This window comes from Tamandua tetradactyla, chromosome 8 (genome assembly GCF_023851605.1).
Source record: "Tamandua tetradactyla isolate mTamTet1 chromosome 8, mTamTet1.pri, whole genome shotgun sequence".
NCBI lineage: Eukaryota > Metazoa > Chordata > Mammalia > Pilosa > Myrmecophagidae > Tamandua > Tamandua tetradactyla.
Window position 1 is genome coordinate 53663759 of NC_135334.1, and position 13903 is coordinate 53677661.

Sequence of the window (13903 nt, forward strand, 5' to 3'; positions counted from 1 at the left end):
GTTTTAAAATACAAGGATACTAGAGGGGAAGCAAAATGATAGTTAACTCTTATGTATAGCATTACACTTGTTTTTCTTTTTCCTGTAGAAATTCTACAGGGAACGATGTGAGAAAAGTGGGTGGATACTGACAGTCTTTTATTTCGGGGAAAGCTGGTCTCATGTTGATGAAGTGGATGAGTGTTTCTAGCTATTAACATCTTTTTCAGTGGCAAATTTCCATTTTGCTTCCAAATAAGAACTACAAAGAGCTGTTTCCTTCTGATGAGGATGAATTCAAATCTGCTGAAAATCAGTTTGGCCTTCTGGAATTTGTTCACCCCATCCTTTCGCTAGTCTCCACTGGCATTACTGAGCAGTTGACACTAAGGTGTCTCAGAGAAAGCATGTGTCACGAAGGTAAAATGTTAAAGGGGCACAGGAATGAGGGGACTTACCTAAGAATTGGAAAGGAGTTTGGTTTTGTGTCCATGAATTACAATGACCAGGTCCTGCCCATGCACAGTGACCCCAATCATAGGCAGGGCCTCAGAGGGCGATGGCTGCCAGTTTGAAATAGTTTCCTTTCCTTGAAAAGGAAGAACAAAGTTGACTAACCCAGAGGATCATCCTCTTTTGAACTTTGAATGTATCGGTTGGTAAGTGCTTTATTTGTCTTATTTGCTAATATTCCCACTACTTAGCACAGTGCTTAAAATCTGATACAACATAATTATGTGACGAATGAATGTAAAATGATCTACCATAAGCAAATATCTTACTATCATGAAAAATTTATTCCAATATGTGGTTAAAATATCAGGAAAGAGAGTGGGCCACGGTGGCTCAGAAGGCAGAGTTCTCACCTGCCATGCTGGAGAACTGGGTTCGATTCCTGGTGCCTGCCCTTGTTAACAAAAAAAAAAGGCCTCCATCAGGAACAGCTAGATACAAATACAGAATTTGAGGATTCATTAGTTGCAAATCAGTGACTCCATGAGATATTTGAAGAGGTTTGTTTATGGAGATTAGGAAAACTTTTCCTCTGTATTTGAAGAAATCTAATCATCTATATTAACATTTAAGACTCATAAAATCTAATCACATGAGAGAATTGGGTGTGGTCTTCAGTTTCAATAAAAGGACCTCCAAGTAACCAGGCTCATTCTTCTCCAGAACAGACAGAGTGACTTTGAAACTCCTCAGGCTGTGGAGACCACTGAAAGATACTCCTACCACATTGTGAGGTATTGGCCCCTCAACTGACTCCCACATTATTACTTTTACAGCAAAAATTGGTGAAACCATTGATTTATTTCTTAGGCAAGTACACAGTTTGCAAGGGAGGAGTTCCTGCTGCTTCCCTAAACCCAAAGAAGTTAAAAAAAATAAAAGCATAATTTTAATTTATCCATCAGAAAACTATTCTTGCTATATATTTTTAGAATTCACATGATGGTTAACTTTTGTTCTATTATTTTATATATTCCTCAACTGTTCTTGTAGATTGTAAGACACAGAAAGCTTTTGCCAAATATCTTGTAATTTTGTGCCGGGTATAGATCCTGAAACAGGTTAGCAGTATTTTATTCTCCATGACTAAATGTTTTACATTCTGCTTTACAAGTACTGCATAAAAAATAAAGATAGAAGAGAGAATATTCTGCAACTTATAGATTGTTCCTTGATGACTTGAGGAAAATATTGTTTAAGGTAGTACATGTTATCTCTTCGGAAATATCAGTTTCCTGGCTTAAATTTTCTAGAAGCCTGGAAATGATTTGGCATTCAGAACAGTGTCACTGGTGAACACGAAGAAATATCAGAAATGAGAGTGCCATCTTTATTCATTTTCTGTGGAAATGAGGACCCAAATTTAATAATTTCAAAATTGATTTTGAAAAGATTGATTTGTTTTCTGTTGTTGGTTGTTATTATTGCATGATAATCACATCTGTTCACAATGTGAAGGGATGCTTCATAGCAACTTGACATACATAGAAGGTATAGCAATTCTCTTATCAATTTCTGCTTTGCTTGATACAGAGGTATACCTACAAAAATAGGAGAGAAAATTCAACTGCTTAATATATTTATATAAGAGATTCCCATTTAAACTCATGCAATTTATAAAGTGGAATTTAGTCCTTATTAATTATTATATATTCAATAATTGTTTTTGGTTGGTGGATTCTGTTTAAAAAAACAAAGAACAGCAAAGATATAATTAAGACATATTAATTACTGAGCTAAAAGAATTTAATCCAATGCCCTTTGATAAACTAATCCTGGGCCAGTACCTTTATAATTGATTTTCAGAACAAACAAAACCAACCCCTGGGGCCATGTTTTGGGTCAAACTACTCAATCCCAAAAGATCTTTTAAGGAAATATCTCAAGAAAACTGGAATGCATTTAAAGAGTAGAAAAGAGGTTAGGTCATTAGAGGTCATTAGAAGTTTGTAGGATATATAACCAACGACATTTCCTGTGACACTCTTTGTGTCTCATCTTCCCATTGGGGTCATATGGAAGACGAATGCTACTCTGCTGTAGACACAAGTGTATTACTGAGTGTATTTCCAAGTTGTGACTTGACTAAAAATTTGCTTCAGCCTTTGTCTTGATAAAGCAGAATAATAAACTTCTGATTTTCTTACCTCAGCAAAATGGATTCACACATCGGTCAAGCCTTCCAGAGAGAACTCACCTCCTTTATCTGCCTAACTACTTTACAGACAACAGTCACCATAGGCTGTGGGCTCAGCTTTTGCAGGCCCTGTCTCTGTCTCTCCTGGGAAGAAGCTGAAACTCCTGCCCAGTGCCCCACATGCAGGGAAAACTCACAGTGCACAGACCTCAATCCAATGTTGTTGTGAAGTATTTGGAGTCTTGTATTAGACAAGAAAATTTCTGCCAATTTCTGAGTTCTTCAGGAGCATGAGAGTCACAAACACTTTTCCATAGAACAGGCTGCTGGGAATTACCGGGTAAGTGATGTCTCTGAGAGTACTTTGAGAGGTGGTAATACAATTGCTAAGACATAAGGAAATTGAGGATCAAGAGTGATTAATCTACTCTTTTTTAGAATGTATAGTGTTTCCTAGGTACTCTTCTAGGCACCAATATAAAGTTATGATTAAATACACACATATACCTGCCTTCATGGGACTTGCATTCAAATGGGGTGGTGATTAAATGAATGGTATGATCTGGATTATGTAGTATAATGCTCAGGCAACTGTAAACCCCTCCTTTTCAGTAAGAGTTGCTGGTGATCAAAACTACAGTTGCAAAGAGGTTTTTTTTTATTTTTTTTTATTTTGGGAACATAGTTACTAATATTGGACAAAGAAGTAAGGTAAGAATATGGTGGAGGGGATGGGACTAGCATCAATCAGCCAAAAGTCTATTGCAAGATGCTCATCTGAAGATCAGCCATATTATATGAATTCCTCATGGAACAGTCACTTAGACAAAGAATTATGTTAAATTTTGTGGTTGTATTGTATGAGTTTTCCAAGAATTGACTAATGTGGAGGGTAAACAGGGAAATATCATCCTTATACTCTCCTATAGTTCATTTATCTAACATCAATTGCCTCTCTCTTTCAGGGACTGAAATCTGTAATATTTGCTTTTCTGGTGCTCAAATTCATAGCTGTTTTACAGCTGAAGCTCCTAAAGCAGATGAGATCTCTGTGGGAAGAGATCTAGGAAAATCAGAGAAATCTAAATGTAGAAAACAGAAACCCTCATGTGTGCATGATGAGTTTGAGTCTGTTTCCTTCAGAACCAATTTGAGGCAGACATGCTTGAGACATATACCTAGAGGACTTGAACTTAAGTCATAGTATTCCACGAGACTATGTGAATAGGTGAATAGTAGGAAAATATCCATTTTTTCAGTGTAGGATAACATGCTTCTTGGTTAAGGTTTCTAAACCCTAATATATTAGCAACAAGAAAAAGGAACAATGTGTTAGACGGGTGTGCTGGTTTGAAAGGAAGCATGCCCCCTAAGAAAAGCCATGTTTTAATATAAGTCCCATTTCATAAAGTTAGAATAATCTCTATTCAATCCTGTATGTTTGAAACTGCAATGAGATCATCTCCCTGGATGATGTGATTTAGTCAAGAGTGGTTGTTAAACTGGATTAAGGGACGACATGTCTCCACCCATTTGGGTAGGTCTTGACTGGTTTATTGGAGTCCTATAAAAGAGGAAATATTTTGGAGAATGAGAGATTCAGAGAGAGCAGAGAATGCTGCAGCACCACGAAGCAGAGAGTCCACCAGCCAGTGACCTTTGGAGATGAAGATGGAAAACACCTCCTGGGGAGCTTCATGAAACCGGAAGCCAGGAGAGAACGCTAGCAGATGACACCGTATTCGCGATGTGACCTTCCATATGAGAGAGAAGCCCTGACTGTGTTCGCCATGTTCCTTCTCACTTGAGAGAGAAACCCTGAACTTCATCGGCCTTCTTGAACCAAAGTATCTTTCCCTGGATGCCTTTGATTGTACATTTCTATAGACTGGTTTTAATTGGGACATTTTCTCGGCCTTAGAACTGTAAACTAGCAACCTATTAAATTTCACTTTTAAAAAGCCATTCCGTTTTTGGTATATTGCATTCCGGCAGCTAGCAAACTAGAACAACGGGCTAACAGGTGGACACAGACAGGGGTTTAGGGAACTTCAGTCATATAGTGTTAGGGAGGTGACGAATTTCTCAGTTTCAAAATCAGTTGAGTTCTGAAAGACGAGTAGGTATGATGAACATCTGTTCAAGTAAGATAAAAAAGTAGAAAACTTTGAAAAGCCTAGGGAAGGGGGCAAAGGTGGGGATTGGAAGGGGCAGAGAACATTAATATTGAGAGGGGATAGGCAAAGGAATGGGAATGAATGCCTTTAAAAGGGCAGAGAAGTATGAGAACCTCTGGCTTAAATAGAAGACAAGCCCATTCATAGATCGAGGGGGACAGGAAAAGGGCTATAAGAATAGAAATTATCTTTAGGGCCTGTGGTAGGGATTTTAGGAAAACCTTGCCTGATGGTTTCTAATCCTGAGAGTAAAAAGCCACATTTCTGCTAAGATTGAATTGTCAGGCTGTGGAGTAAGGAACTTCAGAATGAGAGACTAACTTATGGACAAAGAGGTCAGAATATTGCATAGAATAATTTACTTTCTCTATTTTGTAAATTTTATATTTCCAAAACTTGATCATAGTTTTTCAAATATGAGAGAAAATAAATTAACTTTGAAAAGTTCTTTTTCAGACATTTTAGGAACTAAAGTAATGGATGAAACTGGTTTGAAGGAAGGGGGGGTTGGATCTTGAGATATTGCAAAACAATGAAGGAAAGAAATGGATGAACATGTTTCTGGGAAATGTGTGGGTCTCAGTTTCGCGTGTATGTAACTGATTGGTAGAAGTCATGATTCAAAGAGAAACAGATGAGCTTTAATTGAAGGATTTTTAAGTCACCTTGGGTATGTGATCTAGGAAATCCATGTCCTTGCAGGATTATGTGTGTCTATGGAGAATGATTATCAAAGCTGCGTATGAGAATTTGCATCCAGATCTCTATGAGGAAGAAAAACATCATTTAGACAAATTGACACAGGAAAGCAAAAGTATTTCATGGCAACTCAAGAAAAATGGGGCCATAATGACTCAAAAGAGGAAAGAACTAGGGAAATATATGAAGAACTGATGATAATGTGCCAAAAACCAGATGTGGAGATGCTCCAGGTAAAAACTAGGACACACATGGGATATATTTATATTGGTTGAAGTGCCATGATTGACCTCCATTAATTATTTGCTACTGAATACATATTTATTCATATGGATGTTAATTCCTAACTGGGCAAGACAGATATGAACTGCAAATCCTCTCCTAACCATGAGCAACAAAGCTTTATGGAATTGTGAGAGTGGATTCCCTACAGAACAGCCTCCTCTAAAATTCTCCTTATCCACCAGAAGGAACAACTTACACATGGGCATTCTGCTTTTATCTTCAGTTGGACAATAAATAGGAAGCTGGGGAAGTTCAAGTCCTCTTTAGAAGTCCTAGATTTGAATTACCCATAAGTGGGCACAATACCCCCAAGGACAAGCTCTGGGAAAACCACTTTGGAGACAGTGATGTTCGGTTGCCATGATTACTAGCCAAGGTCTTCTCTCTCTTAAGTACACTTGTGGTTCAGAATTTATCAAGATTTTGATAGTGTTAAGGTGTTGGCACAGGTATAATCTTTTATTAAGGAGAAGAATATGTAATTTATAAAATGGTGGTATCATGGAAGTTGGTTCTTTTTTAAAGCCAAGGACTGGATGGCAGAAGCACTCTAATCTGACAAATCTTAGTTTTCTTCTCTTAACAGGATTTCGGAGATATACTGACAAGGCAAGTTTACCCTTCATTGCAAACTAAGGTACAATGTGAGCTTTGAAGATACCTAGCCATTTCTAACAAATCCAAGGCATAATTCATTATACTATATTAAATTGATTGTCTATAGATATGCTTTTATTTTACTAAATAAGATTCCATATCCCCTTTTATCAGAAGTTAGCATTGCTTTTTATCACACCAGTGTCCCAGGGATTTCCTTGTTAAAAGAATCAAAGCACAAGTTGCTAGAAGACAGTCACCTGTGATTTCCAATTTGAAAATCAAATACACATTGAGGTGGAAGGCCAAGCTTTACCCTGGCACTGAGAAAGTCATGTACTGAGAAGCAAGGAGGGGAAGTAGGCAGGAAAAAGAAGCAGGAAGTATTCACTACCAAAACTCTATCCTACTCCACAAATGTGGAGTTCAGTACTGTATCAGAAAAGGGGCTGAAGGACATTTTCACTTCAATGTATATGTCTTGTCTTAGATATTATGATGGGGCCTTTGGCACCACAGAGATGAACTGACTCTTCCCCCTGCAGGAGTGAGTCAGCGCAGCTGCGCATGCCCCAGCCTGTGAGGCCAGAGCTCAGCGCAGGATCCATCACTGGGCTGAGAGACAGGCTCAGCCGCTACCGAGGTGAGTGTCAGCCCATTGGTGGGACCATGCAGTGTCCTTCATGACAGTTTCCCACAGGCAATCTTTCCCTCTTTATTACCCTTTCATTTAGCAGAGGAGAGCAGCCTGTGAAGAGGCATTTATGGTCTTATTTGTAGTGTGATAGTATGAAAACATTAAATGAAAGAAGGAGATGGGAGCACTGTGATTCAGACTGTAAACAATATTTTGATGGTGAATTTGTTATAATATGCAATTTAATTGATATAATCAGAAAAAAACAGTGAGCAAACATAAAATGACTATATGCAGAAAACAAGATTTTTTGAACAACAACCAGGCATTTTGGTGGTGGATGAGGCTCTAGTCCAGTAGACTTAAACTTGGAGGATGAGCATCAGAGATAGAGATAGAGATAGAGATGAGGCACAGTGGACAGAATATTCTAAGAAACCCCTTCTAAGAAGATATATTTAGATTTTCTTATGTGTAAATTTGCTTGATTAACAGGAGTGTCATAAAATCTCTGGCAATGCCATCACCCTTTATTTCGATCTAGGATTTATTTTTCTGAAAAGGGGCTGTGCTCAGTTACATTGCGAAGGACTTGCTGTGGAAGCCCAGGTCTCCAGGCCTTTATGTACCATGATGTGTAATCAGTCAGATGTTGACAACATATTTACCCCCATTACAATCCAAAATTTTTTTAAGGAATGCTTTCCACTGTGACTTGGTATTTGTTTATTCTGTACGTACATGGGGAGCCCTTAAATCTGATATTGCCCAGGTAGAACTGCCCCTGAAGTCTTGGCCTGTTTTTTCAAGTGAGACTCATGGCAGACATCTCACCTCATAGGGATTTTTAATTTGATTATAACTAGAACCTTCTTTCCTTTCCACAGTGAACATTTCCTTCAATAATGAAACAACCATTCACAATGTCATGCTGTTTGATGACGTGAGACATGAGAGAGTTAGACGTGACCATCAAGACACAGCTTTTAAACCTAAAAGCTCTAACTATGCTGCTGCGTGGGGGGACCGAGGCTGTCACTACTGGGAGCTGGAAGTGGACTCAAGGGATTGGGCTCTCAGAGTCTGCAGGGATTCCCGGGTAAGGAAGAAGGGCACATTGGTTGACTCTGAGGACGTATATTTCTTCTTTTATGTGTGAAGGAGCATAACCGTTACAGGCTCTTCACCATGGCTCTGATGCTTTGTCAGTATATACAGAAACCTCATGGTGGGTTGGTGTGTTCCATGATTGTGAAAGTAAAAGTGTCACTTTTCTGAATGTCACCCACGAGTCCCTCATCTGGACCTTCATTACTCCTTCAACTTCCCCGTCAGACCTTTCCTATATACTGGCCGTACATGAGGAGGGACAGGACAAGAGCCTGAATTTATGCCAAAGAACAACATATCTGAGGCAGCCCTTCTGAACTGAAGCAGATCAGTACAGATTTTATTGTCTTCAAAGTTGTTCTACTTTAAAGTCACTTTGTTATTAAATATGAATAAAGTTTTAAATGCAAGCTTTGTTCATTCCATTTAATTTAAATTAAAATTTCCTTTGTACTCCTCTAGGAAGAACCTGTGCTGTGGTAGCTCACCAGTTTTGGAGCTTGCTGAAATTACAAGGATATATGGGTGTGTGATTCTATCATGATGTTCCAATTCAGGAACAGAGTTTTCACATCAGAAGCAGACCCAGTTATCTACACATACGTGTCAGAACGAAATATCCTTTTCCCTCATCTTCACCTAGTAAAAACCTTCTGGTCAATTCTCAGGGTCAGAAACCTCTTTTTAACAGGGATATCTCTTCTGACACTTAGGAACAGTAAAGACCTTTATATCAGCTCTAGATCAATCCATTCCTTTTGTAACAGTATAAAGTATCAGATACAAGACAAAGGTCTCCTGTTCTCACTGCTGTATACCTAGCAGGTAACACAATGTCTGTGACAGAGTGGTCACCTAAATGTCTGATGCATAAATAAGTTCATAAATCAGTGCCATGATTACCTTATATTCCACAGATGGGATTACTATGTGCTGCTTCCTGATCCCTGCTATTGTGCTCTGTAACATACAGGATCCTCACAGAATTACATTTCTGAGGAAAAGAAAAAAAAACAACTTCTGAAACGCTTTGGATTCAACAGTTACTGATTAACAATGGGCATTAGTCATTAATTAGAAATGTTATTAACCATTGAAAAAAAGACAAAATATTGGCTGAACCAATGGCATAGATAATCCTTTACATAAAAAAGAATTAGAAAAATTACTTAGGCCAGTAGTTCTCAAAATGGTTCCATTTCCTGCATCTGACCCTTGTTAGACATGAAAATTTTCAGGTCACACTCGAGACTCAAACAAAATTGAGTGTTTAAGCCTGATATCTCTGGTTTTACAATCCTTCCAGGTTAATCTGATGAATGCTAAATGTTGAGAAACCGTTAATTGGGCTGATTCCAACTCCATGAGGGATAGTTATTCATCTCTTAATGTAGGTCCCCAATTCTCCTGCTAATGTCATATAAGGGAAAGAAAAGGACACCATTACCAAGCCTAATGTATCATGAGTAATCCATGAAGATGTTTATCAGAGTCTCATGATTAGATTTTCTGGGCTGAATTTACTGCATAAACTGAGGAATACTGCAAATGCTAGTATTGTTTACAATCTGCACCTTGGAGCTTAACATCTCAGTTCTAGTAGAATTCATCATCTTGATCAAAACTGTGTCAAGGGCAATCATTTGTTCCTCTTCTGTGCACTTCTGTGTCTCCTTTTTGGGCCACAGCAGTGATCAACACATGATAGACCCTCACTGAATGAAAGATCATTAGGAAATCAATCATAAATCCTCAAGATGACTTCATTGTTCTCCTTTGCCACCTCAAATTACCATATGTAGATTCTTGTTTAAGGGTTAATTATTTACTAATATGGACTCATTTATTGTCCCCCACTGGAAATTATGAGATCTTTGAAAATATATGCATAGTTTAAATCACCTTTTCAATTGCAGGTGCTCAATTCATATTTTTGAATTAATGAATGATAGAATCCTAATCCAATAATTAGGCATTCACTCTCTTGATATGGCTGCAATTTCATTTCTAGTCATACTTCTCAGCACTGCCTGCCTCATATACTTGTACAAGGTAACACTTGAACATCCCAAACAATTTCATGGTTTCTCACTTTTTGGCTCTCCAGTCCCTCAGAACTCTCAGTTATCAATGTTCATGGATTTCCATCATCTTCTTATTGTCTGATAATATTTTACTTGTTTGAAAAGCTTTTGGGAACATTTGAATGTCCCAAATCTACTGGAAAACATGACTTCCCTGCCCTGTTATTGATCATCACATCCCCCTTTTGTCAAAGTGCTTTTTGTGGTACTGATGTATTGATTCCACACCTGGCTTTATCTGACAGATCATCCAACCTTTAGTTAAGACTTAAATTTAGCAGTCTTCTTAGCCAGCGAACTAGGAGTCTGCTTAGCCAGTGAAGAAAAATATGAACTGCTTATCTCATCTCTTTACTCAGAGTCATGATTTAACACAAGTTCTTTCACGTAAACTACCTAACGCCTGCCTACGCTGCTGCTGGTGGTCCTGGGGCCTCTGGTTTACCTCTCGCTCCCTGCTCATGGGGGTCACTTCTTTTTAGGTTTATCTGAAGTTTGTGTTTCTTTTCCAAAATAGATCTCATTTGCATCAAGAGTTTTTCCTGTAAAAAAACTATAAATTTGACATTAGATGAACAAATATTGCAGATTTCAGATGCCCAAAAACTCAGTAGTTGGGGAGTAGGAGACGGATGAGCACTAAAAAAGCAGTAGGGGCAGTGATTTCCCTTTGAAAACCAATTGTCAAATCTGAATTATTCATCCCATAAAATTAGATTTATTGAATTTGGAAAATGTGATCCATTTTCTGAAGATTCCTGAACTGAGTTTGTACATAATTTGGTCAATTTACTGAAGTGAATCTTTCCTCATAATGAATTTTGAAATATTAGCCCCTGTTTCTAGATTGCATTTATATAGTTTATACAATTACAGAAAGCAGAATTGAGTCATATCATAGCATAGGTGCAGTTTTTAAAAACAGAGTTGCACAAATCATAAACATTCATTGGCCTGTATTGTGTGCTTTGTAGGAGACATTCTGGAAAATAATGGCAACAAATATTAACATTTATGAATTTAAACATTAGAGTAAGAAAAAAAATTTAATAACTTTGAAGCTATGGATGGCAGATGAAAATTTTAACAATATAATGCTTCAGAAAAAAAAATATTTTTATCAGTTTGATTTGGTGAAATTTCTTGGAAACCAGGTCTCTAACCTGGCAGAGGGTTAGTTGCCCATAGGGAAAGGTAGTTTACTGTACTTTACTTATTTGATCATCCATCTCCAGGCCTTTCTGTGTAGTCTAATCAATCATTTAAACATCCTTTGGAAGACAGAATCTAGTCCTGAAAAATGGGTGGGGTCATAAGTCAGTCTAATCATCTAAAAAGCTCACTTGTGCAAGAGAAGATTTCTCCAGGGAAGACTGGCTTTGGCTTTGCCTTTGGCAAGTTGAGAGTTATTCTGCCCCCCATAATACCTACTACCTCTTCTAATTTTGACGGCTCTTGCATACCTACCACAGGTGAGACAATGTACCGTAGACTATGGAATTTTGAGTAAAGAACTTCGTGCTACATTTACCTAATAAAACTTTAAATTCACCTGTAGCCTACCTGTGTCTTCTCCCAGTAAAACAGTAGCTTTTCTAATTTTGTTAAATATGTGAATATTTAAAATATCTGTAACTAGAGTATTTTAATATATTGGTTTGTATTCTACTGCTCTGATGATTATTTAATGTACTATTTTATGAATTACTTGATTCTTAGGTCTTAAAAAAGATATCCCAGGTGCGAAATGAAGAAATCCGTAATGCAGCTAAAACATGCTCAATATTTTGTATGCACATAATATTTTTATACACATGAAAACATAAAAGTTAAATGTACTGAATTATTTGGGAAATCCTGGCTATAAACTTCATAAAGCTGCTCCCTTTAAAAGCCTCAGTTTAATTAGATTGAAAAGTGTTCCCAGTAGCGCCAGCTCACCAGTCAAGATGCCAGGAAGTGGTCTTGGTGACTATAGAGAAATATCAGAAATAAAGACAGATTGGCTTAGATTCCATTAGGTACATCTGTCTATTCTCTCTAGTGTTGGGAGGAAAGCTCAGTGTTTAGGTGGATTTTTTTTTAAGGTCAGTTAATAAATTGTTGCTAATTATCTGTGTAGCTGGAGTTTTCAACATTTCAAAATATGAAGTTGCTCTGATAGTCTAAAGTGAATGGGAATTCTGATTTCCTGATGGAGAAATAGCACAGTTTTTACGTTTCATTTCTCAAAAGGTTAGGAGCTTAAATCCACCTGTTTGAATTTTAGGATTTGAAAGTTCGTGTCAAAAACTGATTAAATCACATGAGTTCCATTTGAATCAATTCATTTTTAATTGTCTTCAGAAAAGTGTTATCTGTTCATTGGGAGGCTATGTGGATAGAGGCGGTATTAGGGGCAGACTAAGCATGGGTGTGAGTATGGTGGAGGTAGTCAGGCACTGCTATTTCTTAATCAGGGAGTTGGGTTCAAATAATCACCCTGTTCTGGGGGATGGAGCAGGAGGGCAGAAGGACAGAGGGCAGCCAAGTAATCCCACCGTCGAATAAAATATAACTGATTTTTGTTTTCATTTTTCTACAACCACGCTTAACTATATATTGACATTATATTCCACCATCGAACGTAGCTCCTGAGCATATTGTGGAAATTAATAAAGGCTTCTTACTTGAACTTTTGAGTTTTCTCCACTTGGAAAGGGTCTAAATCTCGGCAGACTATACTGGCAGTGAGCCCTGGCAGTGAGTGTCAGCTGCCTGACCCTGATTGAGTTCCCACGGTCACCTCACCCAGTTCCCTCACAGATCAGGGCCAGTAATGGGAACCTATGCTTACTAAATATGATTGTGTCACTTTACATGTAAACCTATTCTTTTCTTTTTTTTTTTCAGATTTTCTTTAATTTTTAAAATATACTCAAAGTAGTTAAAAAAAATACCACCAGGATTTTCTTTTATATCACAGGTCTCAAGAATTTCTGTTTATCCTTTAGAAAAAACTGACTTCATAGATCATGGTCAAAAAAACATATGGCTAATACAGATTTCATAGTACTTGTCAGTATTGTTAAAAACGGTTAAAAACTCCCATATCTTTTTCTTTCAATTCAAATACTTTTTATTCCACTTGATAGCATTTTTCATGTTAAGTAACATATCTTGTCCCCTTTAAACACTTAAAATAATTAGGGCATTTTATCATTATGTTTCAGGTAAAAGATGTGGGAGTCAGTTTACATTTCTTTATACCTTACAAATAGCGAGTAAAACAACATACATTCTATGTAATCCATCCAATATGAATGTAATGTGAAAGAATATACCAATAAATTAACCATCTTTATCATTACTTTTAATTCTATCATGTGGGGGACAAAATATTTAAATATTTGCCCTCTGCCCTCATGTTGTACATATGTTTGCACAAATATACACACACATCTACAAAAGTATGTATGTCTGTATATAAGTATGTACATAATTGGTATATATATATATAACTGGAGAGATCATATACAACCATGAAAAATAACCATAATAAAAACAATAAAGTTCCAAATGAATAAAGAGATAAGATAAACCATAGGAAATTTCAGAGAAGTAACAGGCACACATGGATATGGCTACGGAAAGGGTAAATTAGGACTTCAAGGTAGAAGTGAGATTCAATGTAAGCCATAGCGAA

General features: G+C 37.3%; 2 pseudogenes; one reads left to right on the forward strand and one right to left on the reverse strand.

Annotated features, from left to right (window-relative positions):
* The window catches only part of LOC143645098 (tripartite motif-containing protein 43-like), a 292475-nt pseudogene that overhangs the window by 261378 nt on the left and 17194 nt on the right, over positions 1–13903 (reverse strand).
* LOC143644385 (tripartite motif-containing protein 43-like) lies at positions 2645–8455 on the forward strand (annotated as a pseudogene).